This window comes from Camelus ferus, chromosome 15, assembly GCF_009834535.1.
Source record: "Camelus ferus isolate YT-003-E chromosome 15, BCGSAC_Cfer_1.0, whole genome shotgun sequence".
In the NCBI taxonomy this organism is placed as follows: domain Eukaryota; kingdom Metazoa; phylum Chordata; class Mammalia; order Artiodactyla; family Camelidae; genus Camelus; species Camelus ferus.
The window spans coordinates 9360628-9385652 of record NC_045710.1 but is presented as its reverse complement, the minus strand read 5'-3'; the positions used below and the strand labels follow the sequence as shown (position 1 = coordinate 9385652).

The window sequence follows — 25025 nt, the reverse complement described above, 5'->3', positions numbered from 1 at the left end:
AGGGCTCACACATTCTAACTGCAGAGGAGGTTTCCAAGAAGAAGTGACACGCTGACTCCTGGGGAGACCTGGAGGAGATGAGGCCTCTTTTCTGGCACAGTTTGGGGGCAGGCAGGCCTAGATTTCCCCCCTTCTCTGTGATTCTAGGTGAAGGATCCTTACCCCAAAGTACTTTAGAAACGTTCCTTCCATCTTCTACTTCCCACCTCCTCTGTGGGAGGACAGAACTCTCATGTCCACAGCCCAGATGTACCGAGGATTTAGACGGGCCGATGGCACAATGCCAGGCTGGACAACTAAACTCTCCCTTGTACTCTGGGTCCACGTCAGTAACTTCAAGTCAGTCTCGTCTTTCCCTAGGCTAAGGCAAAAGTGCACTTCTCCTCCAAAGAGCAGGCATCTTGAAACCAGACTGTTGAGGGCATTCCTGTCCCATTGGTCACCATGTACCATGAGGATGACAAGGAATCAGCCTGGGCACCACTGTTCTGCCTCTGACACGGTCTGGTGGCCCCTCTCTGTCCTCTTCTCCTTGTACTCCAGTTCTGCCACCTTCCAGGACCAGTGACATCCTCATTGATGAATTTCTTTCATTGATTCCTCCTCTCTTCTTCCTTTTTTGACTTCTTCACATTAGTAATAATGATTATTAGTGTAGTAATTCGTTACTGTGGTGCGTAAGGCGAGGCTCCCGTGTGAAAGGAACTCTCAGATCAGCGCCAGTACAGAGAGGCGATGCCACGCACACTGTGGGAGGTGGGAAAGGAGGCTTCCAAAGTCATCCTGGGCAATCGAGGCAGGAAAGGCTTCAGTGCATGATGGATGTTTGCCAGGCAGAGTGGATGGGAAATGTGTTGGGAAGGATTTCCTGGTAGAGAAAACAGCACATGCAAGGGTGCGAGATGCGGTGGTAAAGTGGGTGATGGGTTTGTTTATTTAACCACTTCACCTTTGCAAATTCTGTGCCTTTATTGGGGACAGGGCAGATTAGAGCTGCAGCTGGGGACTGAGGCTAGCCGGGTTCTTCCGAAAGGAGAAGGAAAGCAGGAGCAAATGCCTGGTAAGATTTTCTTGGAGTCACTGAATGTCTCTCTCAAGCCAGGACGCTGAGCCCCAGGCCTTTTGCTCTCCCCCAGCTGGGCCCACGCCACCGTGACTGAGTCCTGAATGACAGATGAAAGACAGACCTGGGATGCAAACCACATCCCAGCTTGGCAAAAGAGCCCTCTCCGGACTTCCTCAAAGATCCTGAATGCAGAGAAATCACACCGGTTCTGGGCTTTCTCATGCAGTTTTGAAACCTTCCTAGTGACTCACTCCATTTGTAATGACTGAATTAACTGCATGGAAATTGCCTTTGGTGGTGATGGGGGTTGTTTTAGGGAGACCTTGGAAGGCTTCGTACTTCTGTCCCCCAGTTTTCCCACTCTGGCATGCAAAGCCTTACCTTTCAAATGGTGAGCCGAGGTTTAGGAAACCAAGCCCCAGAAAGAGTTAATTCAGCGACTGCTTCTCGGGGCTGTCTCTGTGTGTCAAGGTCCTCCTCTCTGCAGCTGACCACCAAGGCTCTCTGGAGCCTCATAAAATGAGAATACGAAAATTCGTGATCACTGAAGATCTTCTGAGATTTCACATTGTGTTTAAATTAAAGGTATAACTGATAAAGTTCATCTTCTCAGGGCAACTTTATTTAAATTAAAAAAAATTTTTAATGGAAGTATAGTTGATGTACAAGTTGTGTTAGTCTCTGATACACAGCATGGTGATTCACTTTCACACACACACATTCCTTTTCATTATAGGTCACTACAAGATATTGAATATAGTTCCCTGTCCTCTACGGTAGGACCTTGTTGTTTATCTGTTTTATATGTAGTAGTTTGTATCTGCAAATCCCCAACTTTTGGTAGAGAAGAGAGCAGTATTTATCTGAAGGGGAGCAGGAGGATGTGCCCAGAGGGTGAGAACAGAGGAAAACCGGACAACTCCCTGCAAATGGTTGACCGTGCCGGGACAGACTCCTTCTGTTCGGATGCTCAGTGCTGAGCTCCATCCATCTCAGAAGTCCAGTGTCAGGTGCAGATGCCCGGGATGTCATTAAACTCCCCTGTGTGCCCACATCCTCTGGGGGCAGCCATTCCCCTGCCGGGATGTGCTTCCAGAATTCATCTCTGCAACAGGTTAGTTTTCCAATGTGTGTCCCGCCCACATGGGCAGGTTCTGTGCTAGCTTTTGGCTTTCTCTCTTTCCCTCTCTGACAGTCCATCTGCTTGGTCCTGCTGGGAGTGGGTCAACATGCCATCTGCCCAGGGCTCCAGACTGGGAAAGAGAGGAGGCAGAGTTTGAAAGGAAAGCCCTTCGTTTACATGTGGCAGAAGCAGTTTCAAGATGGAAGCAAGGTGGGTTTTTATTGTCTACGAAGAGCCAACTCAAACCTCAATATGAGGTCCTATAAAGGGAAGAGGAACTCAATAAAAATCACAACCTTGGAACTTACTGGGAACAGATAATTTTAGGGACAGTTATCTTGTGGATTAATTATGAAATTATTATTAGTGTGTAACCAGTGAAATTAATCACCTTTAAACACTTTGGTGCTACTTCTCTGTCATGAAATAGGAATAAAATCCAAGATGAATATATATTCCAGGAAAACTTCCTGCTTTCAAAGAACAGCCTTGCCTCTGTTGATAAGTTCTTTGGTGAATATTATCGCCACTCCCAGCAGCTTTCGTTGACAGGCTTGTACATTATGCAGGAGCAATTTGGGTTGTAAAACCAGTTTGCAAATAAGTACACTTCAGGGATCTGTTTAACAAGGAGGCAAAATAGTGATCAAAGGGTTCAGCTGATTAGAAGGGGAATAGAAAAAATTAGGAGAGCGCAAAATGAAGGGAAGGATTCTGACAGAGATGTGTGTGTGTGTGTGTGTGTGTGTGTGTGATCAAACCTGAAACCAGACAGCCCTGAACTCTCAGGGTAGACTGACACGTTCCCTTTCGGTGCTGTCGGCAGCCTGGGGACTGATGAAGGCTGATGGCAGATGTATTGTGCTTTTCCTGCTCACAGAGTTCTTTCACTCCTGTCACCTCCTTTGATCGTCTTAGCAGTCTGCAAGAAAAGCGGACCCATTCCACAGATGACATTGACGAGAGAAGTGATAGTCAGTTCTTGCTGGCGAGCTACAGGGACACTTTACATCTTTTATCCAGAGTCCACCTTCCCCATAAGGGAAGCCATTGTTCTGTTGTAACCTGAGAAGGACCTCACACACCTTTATGTAGACTTGAATGGTCCCCATTCCTGATACCAGACTTCCTCAGAACTCTCTCTCCAGAAATTCTATTCTTGATTTCCTATGCTTTCTTTGAAAACACAAAAATTATTCAAGATTATTTTCCAAAGGGGAAGGATGGGATGGTGGAAAGATGGAAACCATGATGGGCACAGAGTACCTGGAATATCATTCCACTGAATACATACTTTAGCTTGGCACTGAAGGCCTTTCACTTTTCCATCTCTATAATTCCTGCTTCAGGTATGGCCTGATCAAGGCACAGGCCATCATTGGCTGCTTTCCAAATACACCCTACACTTTTTCATCACTTCTCAATAGGAATCTCTCACTCCCAACAAGAATTAATTTCTCTCTTTTCTGTCTCCTTTCTTCTCCCCTACCTTCTTTATTTTGGAGCTTTATCCAATACTAATGGCAATGACAGCCAGCATTAAGTGCAGTGTGTATTAGATTTCTCCTGCTGCTATAGTACATTTCCGTAAGCCTAATGGCTTAAAACAATGCAAATTCATTATCTAACTGTCCTGTAGGTCAGAAGTCTGAAATGGACTAAAATTAAGGTTGGAGTAGGGCTGTGTTCCTCCTGGAGGCCCTAGGGGAGTCTGGTTCCTTGCCTCTTTCAGCTTCCAGAGGCCGCCCACGCCCACTTTCCTTGACTGGTGGTCATCCTCCTCCATATTGAAAGCCCGCCACGTTGGGGCAAGTTTCTTCTCATGCTGCCATTTCTCTGTTCTCTCTCTTTGGACGTGCTCTTCCACTTGTAAGGACCCTGCGGCTTCCACACTGGAAGGAGAGCTTTCCCCTACCTGTTTACCATTGTAACCTCAGGGACTGAGGATACTGAATGAAAGCTCAGTACCGATGCCACCTCCTCATGCCACTTTTCCTAATGTCCCCTCCTGGAGTTCACCTCCATACTCTATGCTAAGTCGTTAACTCCTGGGAGGGCGGTCTCAGCGCCGCACTTCCCCCAGCACCCTGCACAGCGCATGCCCACAGCTGTGCTGCGCTGCCTTCCGGCACAGAGCACGGGGGCCTTCCAGTCTCTAGCATCACTTGAATTACTTTTCCTACTTCCATGCAGGATACAGATCCAGACACATCCTTTAGAAGGCTCTTCGCAGCTCTCTCCTCCTCCAAGTCTGATCAGTGTTTATAAATGAGTATTCATAAGCTTTCCTAAATCTTTCCCAAGTCCCCTCATCCCCCTGATCCATCACCAGAAATGACTCCTGAACTCAGAGCTGAGCAATTCCAAACACAAAGGGCCGATACCCCACTGAAATGCCTGGGTGAGTCCTCCTTAAAACTCATAGGCTTGTATGTACTGTTTGCCAGCATCCCCACTTGGGAGTCCTGGACTGAATGCTCACTTTCGTCTTGAAAACTCTGAAGACAGACCCCCAAGGAAAAGCAGCTACGAAAAGTAGACCTCCACCCAACCCCCACCTTCCTTTCTGCCATTTCAAAATGAATTTCTGATATCTTAGAGAAGAACACATTTATGGACCTTGAAGTCTGGAAGACTTGGGTTCAGATTACAGGAGCGCCAATTCCTGAATGTATTTATGATCTAGAGCGAGTGACTTGACCTTTTTGAGCTGGGCCACCAGGCACAGCTCTGCTGGCTGTTCACTGCCCCAACCTCAGGGGATGCCGTTCACATAGACCACAAAGAAAACAGCGCCCCCTAGAGTTGTGTGTGGCAGCAACCCCATCAGAGCTTCTCTCTACTATAAAATGGATTTGGTCAACTGCCACACATGCCGGTCACGGAGGTAGATTAACCATATTGTATTTAAAGTGCCTGGGGTATGTTTAGGTCACAAAAATATCAGGGTTTTTTTTTTTTTTTCTGGTGTGAACTTAGTTCTTGGGATGTTCTTATGTCCGCTGGGCCGAGCATGTTTCACACCACCACCCTCAGGAGTGCGCTTTGAGCCCTTCCAGTGCACACAAACGCGTAATTTGCCTCCTGATGGATCGGGGTTGATTACTGTTTACGGCCGAGTGTTGCGCTTCCCTCTGCCGTCTCATTAGGCACAGAGAATGAAGCAGGTGCTGCTCGCTGGAGTGGCGACACCACACACAGCCGCTCTGCCCCGCCACTCTGGCTTGGGCAGGAGGGAAGGGATGTTCCAGGGCAAATACCACTGCCGGGGTGATCTTTCCACATCTTGACTCTGAGTACATTGCCTACCCATTGAGCTCATGTACCATAGCAAAGACAGAGCCTCGCTCCTTTTTTGATGTGCCTCCACTGCTGGCTTCCAGGCTCCACGCCTCCCCCTTCCCCCTGGCCCTTTTCTGGATGCACTGATAAGAAAGCCTGGTGCACCCCCCGTCTGCAGCCCCTGGGCCATGTGCATGGGGACCTTCACCCCGGCCCCAGCCCCTAACCACTTGCCCCCTTCTTCACTCCAGCTCTGCCGGCAGCTTGCCTGCCTTTTAATGCTCTAATTTGGAGGGAGCTCAGATAGAAGAAAAGGACCCTGGACATGAGGTTGAAAGATTCGAATTTAAGTCTTCCTGTAGCCAGTTATCAGCATATGGTAAATAGTGAAATGGCTTCCATGGTGCCGTTTTTTTTGTTGTTGTTGATTTGAAATGGGCATTGTGATGAGTCAGCGGATAAAGACTTTAAAGTTCCGAACGCCATGTTCACATACGATAGTTGCTGGGTTATGCTGATTCAATGGAATAATGACTTCAGAGCGACTAGAATATAGAATAATGACTTTAAGGTGCTTCACACAATGCTTGGCACATAGTAGTATCTAGCAGAAGTGAGCTTTCTTTCCTTTGTCATCCCCTCTACCCTTGATGCTCCCGTACCACCACTAAGGAATTCAGTGGTAGACCTTTACTCCTTGCTTAGCTATTCTGTGTCCTGTCCAAACTTTGCACTGGGTTACCTGTCCGAAAGTAAACTCATGTCAGGAGAAGTCACCTGATTTCTAGAAGCTAAAGGGCAGTGCGTGTCTAGGGCTGGGGGAGGGGGGAAGGAGTCATCACTTCCCAGAGTGGCCGTCCCCTGATCTGGACAATGAGTCCTCGGACTGTCATGGACTTTTCCCTCAAAGGCTGTGTGAAAGAAGGAAACTAGAGTTTCGGATGTGCCTGGAAAGGAGTGTCCATCTCATGGAAGAGCAGAAATGTACTGGCAAACGTGTTAAGATACAAAGCAGGACTCAGACTTTTATAAAAGAGCATTTTGGAAAGAAGGAATGAGCAGCCCAGAGAGGAGAAATCAAACTTTGGGGCGAACATAGGTAGGGAGGTCAGAGTCTTAAATGAAAAGACAATGGTTAAGAAAGGAATCTTGTAATATTTTTAAGAAGGTGTGGGTATAAAGCACTCTGTAATCTGGGGTTTTGTCATTTTGAAGACAGCATCAAAAGGAACGAAAGTTACCACGATCTGCTTCTGCTGTGTGGTAATAAAGCTATAAATGACTCTCTTTTTAGCTTGGTTTTATTTTCCCCCATGCCCAATTCTTTGTTTACAAAGACAGATTTGATAACCTCTTTGTTGCTCCAATTTTAAGGTTATCTTTCTTCAATACACAGACAATTCTTCTTTCAAAGGAAAGGTTCTGTTTTCTGGCCAACTCTCCTTTGTGCAATAGAAGAATTCTAGACTGTGAGAGCCAGAGTGACTTTAAAGATTACCCTGAAGAATCCAACCCTCTCTTCCCAGAGATGAGGAGACCAAATCCTAATTAGGTGAAATGACTTGCCCAGGATCCCACAACCAGTTAATGATGGCATATCTTGCTTTTTTTTTTTTTCTGCCCTGCGTTGTACCACATCCTCCTCCAGTGACCATGTCTCAGTATCGTGAAGAATGTTATTAATCCAACTATATATTTAACGTAAACTTGAGTTGTTTTTTTTTTTCCCTAAACTTTTTGACATGGATCCTGCCTTACTTTGGGGCCTTTCATCAACTCTTACTATGAGAGGACAAGTTCAAGTTACCTGCCTTAACATCTCACACAATGTGGGAATCCCCTGGCACCATTTCTGACTGGTAAACGTCTAGTTTTCTTTAACGGTTTTAGTGACAAAGGGCCAGCGCTGACTCTGACTCATTCTGCTTTTACATAGTCACTTCTGACACTATGTCCCCTGCCCAAGCCAACCCAGCCGTTCTTCATTTTTGTTTATCTTATTGCAAAACTTAAATCCTTTATTCTTAGGCCAGAATAGTTTTCTCAAAAAAAAAAAATACACAAAAAACTTTCTTGGTTTCTCCTAAGCTTTCTTGACCTTGTTCTATTGTGTGTGTTTGTGCCATCAATTGTTCAAGTCTTTTAAAAATCAGAGCTTTCATTGCAGAGCTTGGTGAACTCCTTGGGGAAAAAAACCTACTTTGCCTTCATTTGGATGATTAGTGATTGTGTATCCTCTTTGGTTTGTGTCTCAGTGTCATGACAACCTCATGGAAGAGGCAGTGTGGGGCTGATGCTGAGTGAGGACTGAAGGAGGCTGCTTCCTTCACAGACGTCCACCCAACTGGTAGACTGCAGACTGGCACCTTGACCCGGCTCACTCGAGGTCAGTCTTGTTTTTGACCACACACGTGTGTTCTCCTCACTGGAGCCCTGTCCTGCACCTGTGACTGTGAGGCTGGAAGGACGTTACGGGGGAATGTGGGATGGTTCCTTGCGTCCCTAAAATCAGCCGAGGACTACAATCCCTTCCCCCTCGCCTTGTTCCTAACAGCCTCCAGGTGTAGTGCGTGCTTTTGCATCTTACACATTGTGTCTGTTTTGAGTAGCTAACTCCCTTCCCCTCTCCTGCCTTCATGTTTGGCCTGGATCTCTTAGAAAGGAAGCAGTTTTTTTCCAGATTGTGCATCGCTTCCCAGATTCACGACAGCCATTCACGTTTGATTTCCACACTGGAACCTTGTCTCTGAAATATGCCCAACTGTTCCTAGGTAGTTTCTCAGTTTTAGGATAATTCCAATCATGTTGAAACAAAACAGACTTGTGAGACGTAAGCTCAGTTTTTCGCTTTTGGGAACTGGCGTGCTTTCATCCAGTCGGTTCTAGAATTAGAAACAAGTTGAGGAAGGGACGGATGAGAGTCGGCAGCTCTGGGCAGCTGGCACGAGGCTGATGCTGGGCAGCGAGTGGCGAGGAGGAGCAGGCACATCGCCCTGCTCCCTGGCCTCAGCATCATGGGCGGTGAGACAGGGCACTGACATCGACCTGCTATTCTGTTCGTCCCTGAGACAGCAGGTATGAAGTGCCCCTCATGGTGCTGGAAACACGGGAAGCCTTAACAAACGGTGATTTCTTTTCTGAAAATGAGGTCAGGCAGGAAAACTGCTGTGTTAACCTCAAAGGTCTCATGATTGTTGGTTGGTTCTTTCTTGGGTGCTTAGAGTTTCACTCCTTAATTAGGGGCCACTCCCTTGACTATTTTGGAACAGCATTAAATCACAAAGGCTGCCTTTGATCGCCCTGACGGGGGTCACACCCGGGTTCTTAAATACAGTTATCCTCTCCAACTAATCATAGTGTCAATGCTGACTGCTTGCTGCCTAGAGAGGGGTGAGAATGAACGGGGATCCTGACCCACCACTTCAGCTTCTCCATTCTTGGGTTAACAAGATAAGGAGTGTGAGAAAGAGCTCTGACTTTCCCCTGTGGGGAGGCTTCCTGGAAAACAGGTCATTCTGGTCTAGGAAGCTCTGCTGTCCTACGTAATCTGTGGGCGGGGTTGGGGGGAGGGTAGGCAGAGAACAGACAATAAGAGTCAGCATGGAGTTGAAGAGCATGAGCCTTGGAATCAGACAGATGGGTTGATTCAAGCCCAAGATTAGCCATTCCACTGCTGTAACCTAAGTGGTAGGTAATTTCCTCACGATCAGCCCATCTCCCTCATCTATAGAAGAGGGGCTGTGCTGCCTACTCAGTGGTTGATGTGAACCAGAAAGAGATGGTGGGTGTGACGCACTTGTCACACGGCAAATGAGGAATTCATGTTAGTTTCCTTTTCAGACGTTCTGTACGTGCACTGATGGCTGCTTCATCAGAGTGCTTTTCCCTCCCGTGCAGAGGCATCTGCCCCTTCCCAGTCCCAAAGTGGGAAAATGTCCGCTGAAGGGGTTTCACAGCCTGCCTAAAAGGCCAACAAGAACATAGTCCTCATACACTTATTATTCATGTATTCAACCTACTGACGCCCAGCAAGGTCCTCAGGTGTGAGACCCAGGTTAATTGGAAATTACATTTCACGCTGAAACACTAACCAGCCTCTTGCACTGGATTAGAAGATAATCATTGAGGCGATCCATGAAGTCAATAGTAGAGCTTCGGAGATGTTTTGTATTTTAGAAATTATAGATCCTTCAGATGCTTTGATGAGACATGTTTGATTCATTTATATGGTCATACACCTCAGAAGTTTGTAGAACTGTTTTGTCTGAAAGCAATATATATAATATGTGTATACACGTGCCCACCTCTTCATCTGTATCTAATCTATCTGCGTCTTGTTTCTTTGTGAATAACATAGCCGTGTCGTATTTCCTTTAGATGGATCTCTGGAAATAAACGGTAGTCTGTTATCTACTAGCAAAATAATTCCAGATGTATTTTATTTAAGGATTTCAGCTCTTCTCATCCAAAGTGAAACACAATGAACTGACCCTGGCGTTCTTTTGTTTAACAAACATTTATGACACAGCTACTGCAAGGCCAGGCTGCCTGATCCCCCAAGTCTGACTTCTTGGTCTCATTGAGCCTTAGGCAAAGCCAGAGGTTGAATATCAGTGTGGAGGGGATGTCATAGTCTAAATGGAGATGTTTAATCCAAAATTAGTTGTTGGCCAAAGGAGGCAGCAAAGCCCCTGACTGGAATTGTGGAGAAAGAGAAAGGGAGAAGGAGGCAGTGGAATGCTTGCTTGCGCCCTCCCGGAGTCCGGTGCCAAAACCCTAAGCCCCTGGTGGGTAATTAGGTCTTGAAGGGGGGCCCTGCTGGTGACATTAGTGTCCTTATAAGAAAACAAACGAGAGCACTTACTCACCTCCCCCCCCCCCCCCGCCATGTGAAGACAGAGCCGTGTGCAAACCAAGAAGAGAGCTCTCATCAGACCCAGCCAGGCTAGCATCCTGACTTCCAGCCTCCGGAACTGTGAGAAATTTCTGTCTGTCAGTCTGTGGTACTTTGTCACAGCAGCCTGGACTGACTGACTGATGGTGGGAGAAGTCGATAAGGGAGCAGTGTGTAAAATGGTGTAGATTAAGTGGTACAGATGGGTTTAAAGCATGAAGGGCCAATGCCTAAGACGTAGTTTTTTTTATTCCAACAACCAACTGGTCTTCACTGAGCACTACCGCATAGCAGGCTGGAGCTGCCATGTGAACACTGTCAAGGAATTTCTCGAGGAATTTTGTCCCCTGGCTGTGCCCATCCCGGCACTGTCCTGGACACAACCCAAGGATTCTTCTTGCCTGGTGTGCCAGGCTGGCCTACTTAATGCAATTTGATGCTAAGCTTTCACACTTACCTCCTCTCTTTCTGATTCTTCATGAGAAATAGTCTGGCTAAAATTTGATTCGCCACATAATTCTTCTACAGGGATAAAAAGTATTTGTCAAAAGACACAGAACAGCTGTTCTCTTTGTTGGTTGTAATTTTCACTGTAAATTAAATGAGTGGGGGTGGGTTCAGCCTTGACAGACTCTCTCTTTGCATCTTGGGTTAAGAAAAAAAAATCGGGGGCTGCCCCTAGACTGGTGAGGGAAATGCACATTATGGGCACACAAGACCAAATACTTTTAAATACCTGGGCCACTCTTCTCTGAGAAATGGGAGACTAGGGCTTGAGTGGGAGAGTGGGAGGGCCCTGGGGAGAAGGTGGGGTGAGGTCTGGTCAGGACTCAGGGGGTGTCCTAGATCACACCCTAGGTGTGATTCTTGGCATATGGCTTAAAAAAACTGTGTAACTTTTTCTGATCCACTTAAAAACAATCTCTAGTCCTAGTCCAGGGTCTTAACTAAGGATATAAGACTAACTCATATTAAGTAAAAAATAGTATGAATATTTGTAAAAAAGAATCACATTTGTGATTATTATCCCTCATAGTGTGTGTTAGAATCACCTGTTGTGAATTGTGAATTTTTAAAAAATCACAAATAACCAGGTTCCAACTCAGACTTACTCAGTCATCTCCCCTTTGCCTTCACTCCGTCCAGCCCCCCGTACCGAAAATGTGTAAAAGTGATCTGAAAAAGAGGGATGGTCACAAGAGATCATCCTGGGTTGCACACATGAGGCACATTTTCAAGTGGAGGCTCCTAGATTGGGAGTCACCGGAGGGCGGCAAGCAGGGATTGTGCCCTGTCGTCTCCTTCTGTGCCCTTCAGCTGAAATGCTGCACTAGCCACTGTTAGACCCTGATCGCAGGGTTATGGAGGAAGGTGCACTGACTGGAAGTAGGAGATGTGGTTGGGATTCCGGGGTTTTAGTCTCTGCCACTGATAGCTGTGTGACCTTGGGCAAGTCAGTTTCTCTCTCTGATCTTTGATTTCTTGGACTTGTAAAATGAGGTGATGTGATACGGTGAGCCTTAATGTTTTCCAAAGTACAGATTCTCAGGAGACAGATCTGGGCTTGAATTCTGGTGCCAGTATTTATTTATGATCTCGTGCAAACTCGGTGGCACCTAGTCTGTTAACTTCCTTCTGTTTTCTTCTCCACACCTCCAAATCGTACTGTGCGTCTAACTGCAACATTTACTTCTGGTCTACCTCCTGCCTGTTTTGCTTTCAGTTAATTATCCAGAGGGATGATGAGTAAATATGTAATGAAAGGAGAGAAAACCTAGCTGTGTGATCAGACGCTTCTGCCTCTAAAAGATCTGAAAAATTCAACATCTTAAGACAGTGCCTATGAGGAGATATCGGCATGTTAACCACTCTGTCAAACTCAGTACAGTTTGCAAAGCACCTTCAGACACATGGTGTCATTTGAGCTTTGCAGCCGTCCTGAGAATCAGCCAGGGGCAAATTCATTTCCGCTTCTGCTGAGGGTGTGTCTCAGGCCCAGAGACTGTAAATGACTATGTCTTCCTTGCTTCTTGTTTATAACAACACTGACCATTACTAGTAGTACAACGCATATGATGTTCTTCAGTGTTCAGAACTGTTTCTGTAGAATGTCATAGCGTCTTTAAATAGCACACTGAAGTAAAATTTAACTTTGCCAGCCCACTCTACAGCTGAAGAAACCCCATCTCTGAGAGATCAAATCATTGGTCCAAGTTCACAAGAATAGTAACAGATTCAACAATTCAGTTCTCTGAACTCTTTCCATCAGCACATTGGAAAATGTATAGACAGTTTCTTTAATTACTTCTGTATTTTCATAGACTCATAATCTTTCCTGAGAGCATTATTTAATAGAACTGACAGAAAGCAGACAACAAAGCAGAGGGGCTATATTTACTTGTACTTATTTCATGCTTCTTGGAAATACCAAGGCCTACCAAGAGAAAGATCATCTCATCAACCCAAAAGCTTCTTAAAATCAGTTCCTTTCAATAACAAAGAATAGTTCCTGAACCCGGAGGTCACCAACTGCAGTCTATAGACGCAGGTCATTTCTGAGTTACACGTCAGTATTACCCCACGTGGAGTGTCAGATTACTTCAACCTGATATTTTGGCTTGCATATGAACTCTGCGTGCTGTGTAAGTTATTGATCTGAATTGTGTGATGGCTACTAAATTCCAGTGTGACTTATAAAATTAAACCAAACATGCAAATTAGAGATTTCTATCCCAGGTTCAACCACATTTTCCCCTTGTCTCTAATAGAAGTAAGCTCGTTCATTGTAACATTTTCAGTTGCTCTTTTGTTGTTTCCCAACATATGTTATGATTAAAGTTTCTGCATTAATTTGGTATAGTCTTGCATCAAAATGTGTTAATGATCTGTCATATTTGTATTATACCTTGTCATTAAACATGGCCATGTGCATTAATTTACTTAACTCCTATATATCTTGTGATATAGGGTAAAGTATAGTATGATTCTCCCTTTGCACGTGAGAGAAAGTAAATTTAAGATCGTTGCTAATAGTAACTTGAGAAATGATGAACTCAGTTCTAACTATAGGAATCATGCTTTTTTTTTTTTCACTCTACATATACGATACCTATGTTAAGATACCACTTTTTGGCTGCTTTTTATAATCAGTGGCCTTATCTTCCAGCCATTTGAGAATTATTAGGCATGTAGTATTTACCCAGAATGCCCAGTGGCTTAGAATAACTAGCTTTTGGTACAACTAAAAGAAACGATGAGGATTTTTAAATGGTTTAGCAACCCTGAAAAGAAAAAATTATCTCAGTTCAACAGTGTTCCCTTGTGTTTGTGCATTTAATCCAGGTTCCTCTTCGATGCTCTTGCTCAGAGAATCCTTTCTGCTGCTCTTTGTCCTGCTTAAAGATGTATTTTGTCGAGTCTCCAAATAAGAAAAAAAATTTACAAAGAAGAAAAACCCATTTACATGTTATGCTTTATTGTCAAAATCGTTATACTGGTGAGTGGGGATTCACTCTAGTTTATGAATAATATATTTACACTATGATGTCTCCTGGTAAATTTATAAGATTGATGTTCAAAAAAGAGACTCTAAGCATGATAAATTGCTACCACATAAAGGTAGTCAGTCTGTATCAGCTTCTGTTCAAAATGAGCTGGAATGGTTGCAGGAATGCTGTGCGAGGCTTCCAACCGGTGCTTTCTGCTACACTCTTTCAGATCTTTCGGGAAAGAGATATTGAGCATCAGACCCACATCTTGTGATAACTTGGGTGGGCTCAGCGGCAGCATATGCTGGGACTTAATACAGAAGGAGAGGCAAAATCTATAATTCAGTTAGAATTGGGGCTTTTGGAGTAGCTGAAGGTTTGAAATGTCAGCCCTTGAACATGCATTGGATTCAAATCAGCAGTTAATCTCATCTAGATTCAAGCTGGTGTTAGAGATAGGGACGTAGGTGGAGCCAGGCAGCATGATTTTCTGTAGAGTGATGGACAAAAGGTTTCTTTTTGTAGCTAAAAGTAGTGTAGCATTCTGGTTTCTTCATTAAGTGTATGTTCATTTAGTGCCTACAGCGACCCAAACATTGCCATACGCATTTGGATACATCAGAGCTCAAGATGGACGGGTCCTTGCCCCCAGGAAACTTACATGCTTCCGGGTGAGAGACAGAAATAAATTAATAAATTAGTAAATATGTAGGGAGTCAGATGATGAAAATGACTGTGCTGAGAAGTAAAGCAGGGTCGGAGAGATGGAGAGAGAGGGTGAACAGAGAGATGATTTGCTTTTTTCATTTTAATATTTGGGAAGACCTTGCTGATAAAGGAGTTTTTGAGGAAAAACATGGAGGAAGCGAGGGAGCAAGCCAGGTGGACACCTGCTGGGGGCATCCCAGGCAATGGAACCACGATCAGAAAGGCACTGAGTAGAAGTGTGCTCAGCAGGTGTCAGATGACTGGAGAGGAAGAAGCATCAGAAATGGAGGCAAAGGTGGACAGCAGTGCCTGCGTCTGCGGGGAGCTCTGGTGGACAATGGCAGGAAGGAGCTGAGGACATCTGTGCACTGAATGTCCTGGAGCCCATTCTGAAGACCTCTACTTCTGAGGCTGTGCTTCCATTTCTTTGATTGGTTGCCTGCTTCTGAGCCTGCTATTTCCAAGAATCCTTCCTGAATCTGTCCCAACCAGCTGGGCTCCACAGGGATTCAGAGCGATCACATCCTTCTGCATCACTTAAATATTTGTCTTGCTCCTGCTCTACCTGAGCTAAATGTCTCAGAAACATCCAAGAAATCCCACCAAATGTTCATCTTCTGTGTTTCGATCCTGGGTCACGTGGCCTCACCAGCCACCCAGCTTATCCAGGTCAGTCTTCCTTGGCCTGCCCTTCTGCTCAAAAATTGGGTAAGCCTTTGAGCCTCCGGGCAGCTGAAACAAGATCTGCTGTTTTTCAGCTTCTCACTTGGTCCCAACATCTCTCTTCTTTCCTCAGTTTGGCCAGTTGATTAAAGATTTTATGAATACCCCTTCCGCTCCATCGTGTCTTCAGAGACGTCTCCTTCCCACTGCCTCCGGGGTCATCTCATGTCCTACCTCCTTCTGACTTTGCAGGTGATCAGAGGGTGTGAATCACACAGAATCTCTGCCCTCAAGAATCCTTCAGAGAGAGAACACCTGCTCAACTCACTGATATAAGTTGAGTGAGACCAAAATGCATGCTCTGCTGTTGGAGCAAATAAAGTGAGACTGGAGAAGACCTTTCTGCCATGGGAAGGTAATAGAGGCTCATGAAGAAAGTGGCCTTTGGTTTGGACGTGAATGATATTTCAGTAGCCAGAAGGTTGGGGAAAGCTGGGAAAATACATTCCATGCAGAAAGAGTTGCTCGTACAGATATATTTTCATGCCTTCCAATTCCTGCCATTCCCCTTGTGACATTGTGTTATGGCCAAACTTGCTTACATGTCTAGTCCTGTATGATATTTACCGATGATTCATTAAGCACACGCCAGCCTCTGCTTCTAAGGCTGTGCTTCCATTTCGTTGGTTGGTTGCTTGCTTCTGAGCCTGCCACTTGCAAGAATCCTCCCTGCATGCACCCCAGCCGGCTCTAAGCAACTTTGCTGCTGTGGTTTCTTCACTGTTTGGCGCTGGGTGATACAGTTGATGTAATTCTTTGCAAACCGTTCCCTCTGTGTGTGCTGCTGAGGAGAGCCAAGGGAGGTGATGGAAACCTGGATTCTGGTTCCGGTTCCTTCCTTCACTAACCTATGCTAAGTGCCAGGTTCCTCTTTGGTGAGGCAGCTCATGTGCCAAGACGTGGGAGATTATGTATCCAGTGTCCCCTTCAAATCTGAAAAGCAAGAGCCAATGCTTTTGATAAACTGTGATCATTTTAGAGTCGGAGAATGAGTTCTCTATTCCTCTTGGAGTTTGTGCTCTTCCACTGCATTAGAGGCAAATGGTGCTCTAGTCAGAGGTTTATACAGGTTTCAGATCTACTGTTAAATTTCTACATGACCTTGCTTAAGTCTTTTCCACTTGCCCGTCTTTGGTTTCCTCATCTACACATTAGTGATAAGAAAAGCTACCTCATACACTGAGGGGAGGATTAAATGAGATAAAGTGTAAAGATGCAGCACACGTGATAACTTTAAAAAACGTTTGAGTTACAGTCGCACAAAGGCGCTGTTCAGCACTTGTTACAACTGAGGTTTCCATCTGGTTGGATTTGACTTAATTGTAACTATCAGCTGCTTCTCCATTGTCCGAAATGAGGGATTCTTCTGTTGCAGAGACAGATTGTAATACATTTTAACTCCGTGGCAAGGCTGCTGCGGAGCTTGCAATCAAGGACATCCTGGAGAATCCATAATTAATTCAGCATTTAGTAGAATCTCATTCATACTTAGCGATATTTATTTAGCACAGGGCCATGGAGAGCTGGACTTGCAGTTCCAACATTAAAAAAAAATGACTCCATAAACATATCTAGAATCATTAGAAGAAGTTTTCAATAAATCATAACGAAATTTATTATTATTTCACCATTAAGACTAAATGGATTTGCAGATGGCTAAGGATCAGCTCAGCTCAACTCCTGTGAAATTGTCCCTTCAGATCTGCCCACTGCGATATACTCAGGAGTGATTTGCAGCAAATTAGGTCAAGTGACTTCACATCACAACCTTCTGCCAGGGACACTTTCCCGATGGGTCCTGTTTCTTCCCAGGTCTTCAAAGTCTTCTTCTGTTTTTGTTCTGAATTTCAGAAGAGCTTAGGACAGTTTAGAGTAGTCCAATCAAATGTAATAAAGTTGATTAAGAAATGTAAACAAAATGAGCTTCTAGTCCAGAAAACTAAAACGCGAGTAGCTTAGCGGTGAAAATGCTGAAAGACACATTCATCAACATACGTTAACCTACGTTTATTTACGGAGTAACTGCTCTGCCTGGGAGATCAGAATACGAGTAAAACCTGACCCTTGCCTTTAAGATATTCCTGTCCAGCCAGAGTGACAGGAGCTGGCCTTGTGCAGGGAGTGGACGTGAAGGACTTAAACCCTGGGAAGTGTATTAGTTTGCCGTGGCTGCTGTAATAAGTTACTACCATTAGGGACTTAAAAGCACACAGATTTACTATCATGATGGTGTATAGATCAGAAGTCCAACTCAGGTCTCACTGGGCTAAAATCAAAGTGCAGGTAGGGCTGCGTTGCTTTCTGGAGGCTCCCAGTGTCTAGACGCTGCCCTCCTTCCTTGGCACACGGTCCCTTTCCTTCACCTTCAAAGTTCTGACCATTCTTCTACCTCTGCGTCACTCTCCCCTCCTGTCCTGCCTCCCTCTTTCACCTTTAAGAGCCCGTATTCATTTGCTGGGGTCACAGTAACAGAGTGCAAAGCTACAAACAACAGAAATTTATTGTCTTACAATCCTGGAGGCTAGAAGTGTGGGGTCAGGGTGTTGGCAGGGTTGGTTTCTTCTGAGGGCTGTGAGGGAGCGTCTGTGCCAGGAGTTTTGCCTGGTTTCTGGTGGTCTGTTGGCCTTTTATAAGGGCGCCACTTATATCTGGTTAAAGGGCCACTATATTTCAGTATGACCTCATCTTAGCCTCTTCAATTACCCTATTTCCAAATAAGATCATTTTCTGAGGTCCTTGGGGTTAGGATTTCGATATACGGGACCTGAGGAACACAATTCGGCCATTGGACTGAGGTAGCCCAGGATAATTTCCCCATCACAAGATCCTTAATTCAGTCATACCCACAAGGTAACAGGGAACATACCTGCAGGTTCCGTGGCTCAGGATGTAGAGATTTTGGGGTGGCTGTTATTTTGTCTACTGCAGAAAGCTTCTAGGGTCAAGGTATTATTGAAAACCAAAAAGAATAAGTGGGAATTCATCAAACAGATATTTTTGGTGGAAGACACTGCAGGCAGAAAGAGCTACAGCCCCGGAGTACTGTGGAAAACAATAGCGCATTCAGCAGACCACAAAGACGCTTGCAGCTGGAAGGCGTTCGTGCTCAGGCTTCTTTTTACTCAGTCTGACCTGATCGACTCCTCTTTCCATCTTAAAGCACCTTCTCCAGGTTTCTATGACACCACGGTGGCTGGTTTTCTTTCAATCACCATCGCTGTTCCTTCACATCCACTCCAGAGGTGGCAGATCACAGCTGCTGGCCAAATTCTGCTTCCTGCCTCCTTTTGTAAATCAGGTTTTCTTAGAACACAGCCATGCCCATTTGTTTTTATTTTGTCTGTGGCTGCTTTCAAAATACAATAGCAGAGCTGAGGCGGGAACAGACAAGATGGTCCAGCCTTTTTCAGAAAAAGTTTCCCAATCTCTGTTCTACTTTGCTGGATTCTTCCCCCCTTCGCTTTAGAGGGCCCAGAATTCAGCCACGTTCACCTTCTCTCTTCCACCCCCATTCCTGAAGCGATCATAGTCCTTCTATCTTTACCGCCTTCCTGCTGGTGACAGTCAGATTCATGTGACCAGTTCTGAGCCCTCCGCGGTGAGTTCCATATACAAATACCAAATAGCCTTCTCAACGCTTTCACTTGGATAGTTAATGGGAATCCAAAATTTAAGACTTCCAGAAAACCCTTGGAGTCTCCCAGACACCCTAATCTGCTCCTCCCCTAGTCACTGCTGTTCAGTTCTTCAAGTCAAACATCTGGCAGAAAGCCTTGATTGTTCTCTTTCCTTCAGCCCCACCCCCAATCCACCAGCATCCTGGTGAGCACTACGTCTAAGATGTTCCCCAAATCTGAACCCTTCTCACCACCTTACTGCGTCTGGAGCTGCCAGCCCCGCGCACATCAGCGTCCCTTACCTGTGCCAGTGTGATGACACCTCCGGTACTCCTCGCTTCTACTCTGCAGTAAATTCACTAACCAGCAGCCTAGTGATCTTTTTTAAAGTAAATCTGTTTCTTTTTTTTTTTTTTTTTATCTGCCATGGATTCCTATCACAAACTTAAAAATAAAAAAAAATCATGTTTCTATGCCATGGCTGATAGGACCTACATGGGTCTGTGGGGTTTGGTCTCAGTCTGCCTTTCCTACCTGCCCTCCCTGGCTCATTGTGTCCCTGCTCCCTTGGCCTTCATTCTGTGGCTCTAACACACCAACCGCACCTCCATCACTGGATCTTTGTGTAGGTGTCCTTCCGACTGCAGGAACTCTTTGCCCTGTATTTTCACATATTTCGCTCACTCTTATCTCTGTGACCTCAATTTAAATGTCACCTCCTCAGAGAGTTCTCCCTGGACCATCCTTGCTAAACAGCACCCTCCCCACACCCTTAAAGCCTTCTCTATCATCTCATTTTTATAAATTTTATTCATAGAACTTTTCACTTTTCTGAATTCGTCATATTTTATTATTGCTTACCCATTCCACCAAACTCATTCCTCCCCCTCCTCTTCCCACAACACTGGGAATCAAGCTCCATGATGGCAAAGGACTTGGTCTTGATTAGCAAAGACTTCTTGGAAGAGGTGACACTGGAGCCTCCCAGGGGATGTTTCCTTATTCATGCACAGAAGTATATATGAATGAATACTTTTACTTTTTTTTTTTTTTTAACTATATGTTGTTAAGTCATCTTTTCATTCAGTGATTCAGTGTTGCTGATACTTCTGCATGTTAACAAGTGTATATTTTCAAATCGTATGTAATGGCCCCAGACGTTTTCTGGATATACCACAGTTTTCTTAACCAGTCCCCTAAAGATGAACACTTACTCTTCTGGTCTTACAAACACACGTGATGGTGTTCACTGCATGCATTTTCAACACTTGTGGTTTTTCATAGGGCCAACTTTTGGTCAGTATTCACAGTAAGGCAAGACTTGAAATACAGAAAATTTGTACCAAATTGTACACAACTGACCAGTTTGTACTACTCAGTAAGGACCAGGATGCGCCTCAAGTCTCAGCCTCCTTGGCTGTCCAGGCCTCTCTGTCAGGACCCTTCAGATCTTCCTCACAGCCTGGAACTTGCAAAGGTCCGTCCCGGACTCAGCAGGGTCCCTCCCAGTTACATGCTGTGACAGATCACTTCCACGCCATCCACTGTTGTGACAGTTTTGAATGTTTGATTATAAAACGTGTGCTACTGTAGCCTTAAAATTAGATAGGAAGCTATGCACATTACTTATCTGGATTCATACTACAGAAGTTCTTTCCTAGAAAATGTGTTTCAGTTGAGCCTTTATGAGTCCTGAGGCTGGAAAGGCTATTTAATTATAACTTCACTAACATGAGGCATTGCCAGTCTTTAATTTTTGTGAATCTTATTGGGGAAATGCAGTTCATTTTTGTTTTACTTGCATTAGTTTGGCAATTGATCAATTGAGCATCCTTTTGTATGGTTATTGGTTATTAATATTCCTTTTTAAAGAGAAACTTTCTGCTTGTGTGATTTGCCTTCTTTTCTTTGGACTTTCGGAAATTTGAAATTCTTTCTCTTTTGAGTCAGGATTTTTGAGGTATAATTATTTTAACAGCTTTATTGATATATAATTCATATACCATACAACTCACCATTTAAAGTATGCAATTGACTTTTGTACATTCACAGATTTGTGCAATTATCACCACCAATTTTAACACATTTTCATCACTGCAAAAAGAAACTCTGTACCTGCAAATAATCACCCCTTATTAAACTCCCCCACCCCATTTCTTGGCAAGCATTAATCTGCTTTCTGTCTCTTTAAATTTGCCAACTATGAATAATTATATGAATAGAATCATAAATATGTGGTCTTTTGTGGCTGGCTACTTTAACTTAGCGTAATGTTTTCAAGGTTTATCCATGTTGTAGCGTGTATGTGTAGTTCCTTTTTATTGTGGAGTAATAGTCCATTGTGTGGACATGTCATATTTTATTTATTCATTTATCAGTTGATGGACATTTGGATTGTTTCCATTTTTGGCTAATACAGATAACACTCATTTACAAGATCCAGTAATTCTACTTCTGAATTATAGACCCCAAAGAATTAAAAGCAAGGTCCCAAAGAGATATTTGTACAACCATGTTCATAGCAAAATTATTTACACTAGCTAAAATGTGGAAGCAACCCAAGTGCCTGGAGGGATGAATGGATAAGCAAAATATGGTATATACATACAATAGAACATTGCTCAGTCTTAAAAAGGAAGGAAACTCTGACATATGGTACCACATGAATCAACTTTAAAGACACTATGCTAAGTAAAATAAGCCAGTCACAAAAAGACAGATACTGTATGATTCTCCTTACATGGGATGTGTACAGTAGTCAAAATCAGCAATAAAAAGTAGAATGGTGGTTGCCAGGGGCTGGCGAGACGGGGAAATGGGGAGGTACTGTTTAATAGGTACAGGATTTAGTTGTACCAGATTAAAAAGAGTTCTGGAGATGGTTATGAATGTATTTTATACTACTGAACTGTATACTTAAAAATGATTAAGATAGTAAATTTTATATTATATATATATTTTACCTCAGTAAAAGTCAGAAAACAATCATGGATGATTTTTGCACATACATACAGATTTCTGTTTCTCTTGGGTCTATAACCAGGAGTGGAATACGCCAAGTCATATGAACACTCTGTGTTTAACATTCTGAGGAACTGACAAACTGTTTTTCAAAGTAGCAGTTACAGCAGTTTACATTCCTACCAGCAACGCGTGAAGGCTACAATTTCTCCATCTCCTCATCAACACGTGTTATTTTCTCTTGTTTTGAGTGTAGGCATACTAGTGGGTATGGAAGTGCTGTCTCATTGTGGTTTTGATAATGTTTAATGACGGTAATCATCTTTTTATGTGCTTACTAGCCATTTGTGTCTCTTTGGAGAAACGTCCAGTCATATACGTTCTGTATGAATTTAGCTTACTAATCTTATTCAATTGTAAGCACTCTTTACCTATTCAGGATACAGTCCATGATCAGACAGATGATTCACAAATATTTTCTTTTATTCTGTGGCTGTGTCTTCACTTTATGGGATGGTGTCATTTGCAGGACAAAAGTTTTCATTTTGATGACATTAAAATCATATATTTTCTGTAAACAAAATTGTATCATCCAACAGGTATAATTCACCTGTAGTAGAATGCACCTTTCTTAGTGTAAAGTGCCGTACGTTTTGACAAATACGTATTGTCACATACCCACAGCCACAATCAAGACGGAGAACCGTTCCATCACCCCAGTAAATTCAGTTGGGCTATCACTGATCTCTATTTTTTTCCCAAGAATATTATGTAAATAAACTCATGGAAAATAATGTCAGATGTGTTTCTGTTTTACTGAAAAGGAATTCTACTGAGTAATTCTTTATACTCACACCTACATCTTTTTCTTTTTTTAAAATCTCTGTTTATGTTTTTAATTTCCACGTTTCTCTGTCATTTAATGTTAGGCATGACTCCTTTTTTGTACATGTATAAACACATCAAAATCTTAGTATTGTAATCAGGCATGCAAATTTCCTGGCCTTAAAAGTCTCGAGTCAAGTGTGCAAAAAGGTTATTCAAATTAGATAAAATTGATAAGGATGAAGAAATTACAAATGGGCTGGTGTGGTAGCTTTCTAAGGTTTTTTTTAAAATAGGAGAATACTTTCTTAAAATGAAACTTTGCATAGAAGCTCCATATGTAAATAGATCGAAGCAGAGTTTCTCTCTCGGATTCTGAGCAGACGACCTGCCCGTCCATCCCTCTTTTCTTCAGTGTCCTTTGAGCATCAGTGGTCTCACTCGTGAGTGACCCCGAGTTGACTGGTTTACTGGGTGCAGCACCGGGCTCTTGCTCATCAGGAGCTGTCTCAGGAGGAAGAAGAGGGAGAAACGTGACAAACAGCCTAATTACAGGGTCCTGATCTCAGGCAATGGTTCTCCTACTCTGCTCGGAGCTCCCAAGAGGAGATGAGAAGACAGGGACGATGACAACTGTCTTTACACATCGGAAGGGCTGCCTTGTGGAGGCTGATAAGAAGAGTCCAAAATCATTGTAGAAGACAGATCTAGAATGAGAGTGATTAAACAAATAAGAGGGGGAAACATTCTAAAAATAAGATCGACAGTAGAAGAGAATGACTTTCGAAACCATCTGAGATAGATTTTCCTGCGTCACCTGAACAACTGGAAGTTGTTGCAGAGAGTGCGAGAGCCCTCGTGGCACTGAATTCTGTCTGTGGGACACACAGCCCTTCTGTGAAAGATGCTCAGCTTCTGTCTTTCCGCTTCCCACTGTCTGTCTTAGAGGCACAGAGGGGAGCATCACTGTGGCCAGTGATGGGGATCCTTCAAGTACATTTGTCTTTAACTGTTCAATTCCAACCTTACAAAAACTAACAGACCCCAAGCTCAGAGATTCTACTGTACTGTACTGAAATGGCATTCCAGGCTCTTTTCTATAGCATGAGAAATCTTTGCGAAAGAACAAAGAGGGACTCTGTAAATACTGTGATGTGTGAGTGTGTTTCTCAGTGTGTGCAGAGGCAGAGACGGCCTGTCAGTGATTGTTCCCCATTGTCTCTGCCTTTCTAGAAGCCTTCCTGTTCTTGACTCTGCTTAGGGGTATGGAGCTGCCCGGCTCTCCTGACCATCACCATCGGATGCTGCCCATTTATCCTTGCAGTCTATGCATCCTATTGGATTCTCACATGCCTGCTGGTTTACATACCATCCACCTGTCAATGCAGGGCTTCTCCAGTCTGTCTTTAATGAGGCTGCACATAGTCATGCATTTAGGGAAGGAATTTGGGGACTGACTCAAAATAGTAAATGTTCTAAACCTCAAGTTAAATTCAGTATGATTTTATTGAACTGGCCATTCAACATATAGTTTGGATGTTTTGATTAAACTGAAATACAGTTACAATGTGTCAATTTCTGGTGTACAGCACAATGTCCCAGTCATGCTATACATGTGTATATTCATTTTCATAGTCTTCTTCATTAAAGGTTATTACAAGATATTTTTTAATTGTTTTTTTTCTCCCTAAGGCTTATCATCCTGGTTGTTTCAATTTGATATAATTTTGTAGTTTTTCTAAACAAGTGTGATGTGGTTTGATCAGCTGATGCGACTGTGGCCATTTCTGTGGGTCAGGAATCCAGGCAAGACTTAGCTGAATCCTTGGCTCAGGTTCCTGCAAGGCTTCAATCAAGGTATGGGCTAGGCTGCAATCTCATCTGAAGGCTCAACTGGAGAGGAATACTTTTCGAGTTCATTTAGGTTGTTGACAGAATTGATTTCCTGGTGGCTGTATGAGTGAGGGCCTGAGCGTTTTGCTGGCTGGAGGCACCCACAGTTCCTGGTCATGTGGGCTTCCTCATGGAAGGTCAGGGGGCAGTTTTATACAGGGCATGGACACTAGAGGGTGGTGATCTTTGGCGGGGGCACCTTTGGGTCCACCCACCACAGGTGTAAACAAAATTCACAATGTGGGAGGAAGAGGAGGCTCTCACGCTGAGACAATTGTGAGGTAAGAAGTCGAAGAGGGTGAGGTAGAAGTAGGGCCTGAAGGAGGCTCACGTCCAGTCTGGGAATGTTCCAGAATGGAGTCTGCTGAACTCAGAGTCAGGAAAGCAAGAACTGAATCTGTAGTCAAAAATCATCAGTCAAGGTGGGGGAGGGTACAGCTCAGAG

General features: G+C 44.0%; 1 long non-coding RNA gene across 1 annotated transcript in view; it reads left to right on the top strand.

The window, feature by feature from the left end:
• The first annotated feature begins 1855 nt into the window (after positions 1–1855).
• LOC116668894 overlaps positions 1856–25025 on the top strand; it is a 114215-nt gene continuing 91045 nt past the window's right edge. Inside the window, exons 1-2 of the long non-coding RNA XR_004326127.1 lie at positions 1856–2399; positions 7727–7857. This is a non-coding gene — a long non-coding RNA (uncharacterized LOC116668894). The remainder of the gene's footprint in view (positions 2400–7726; positions 7858–25025) is intronic.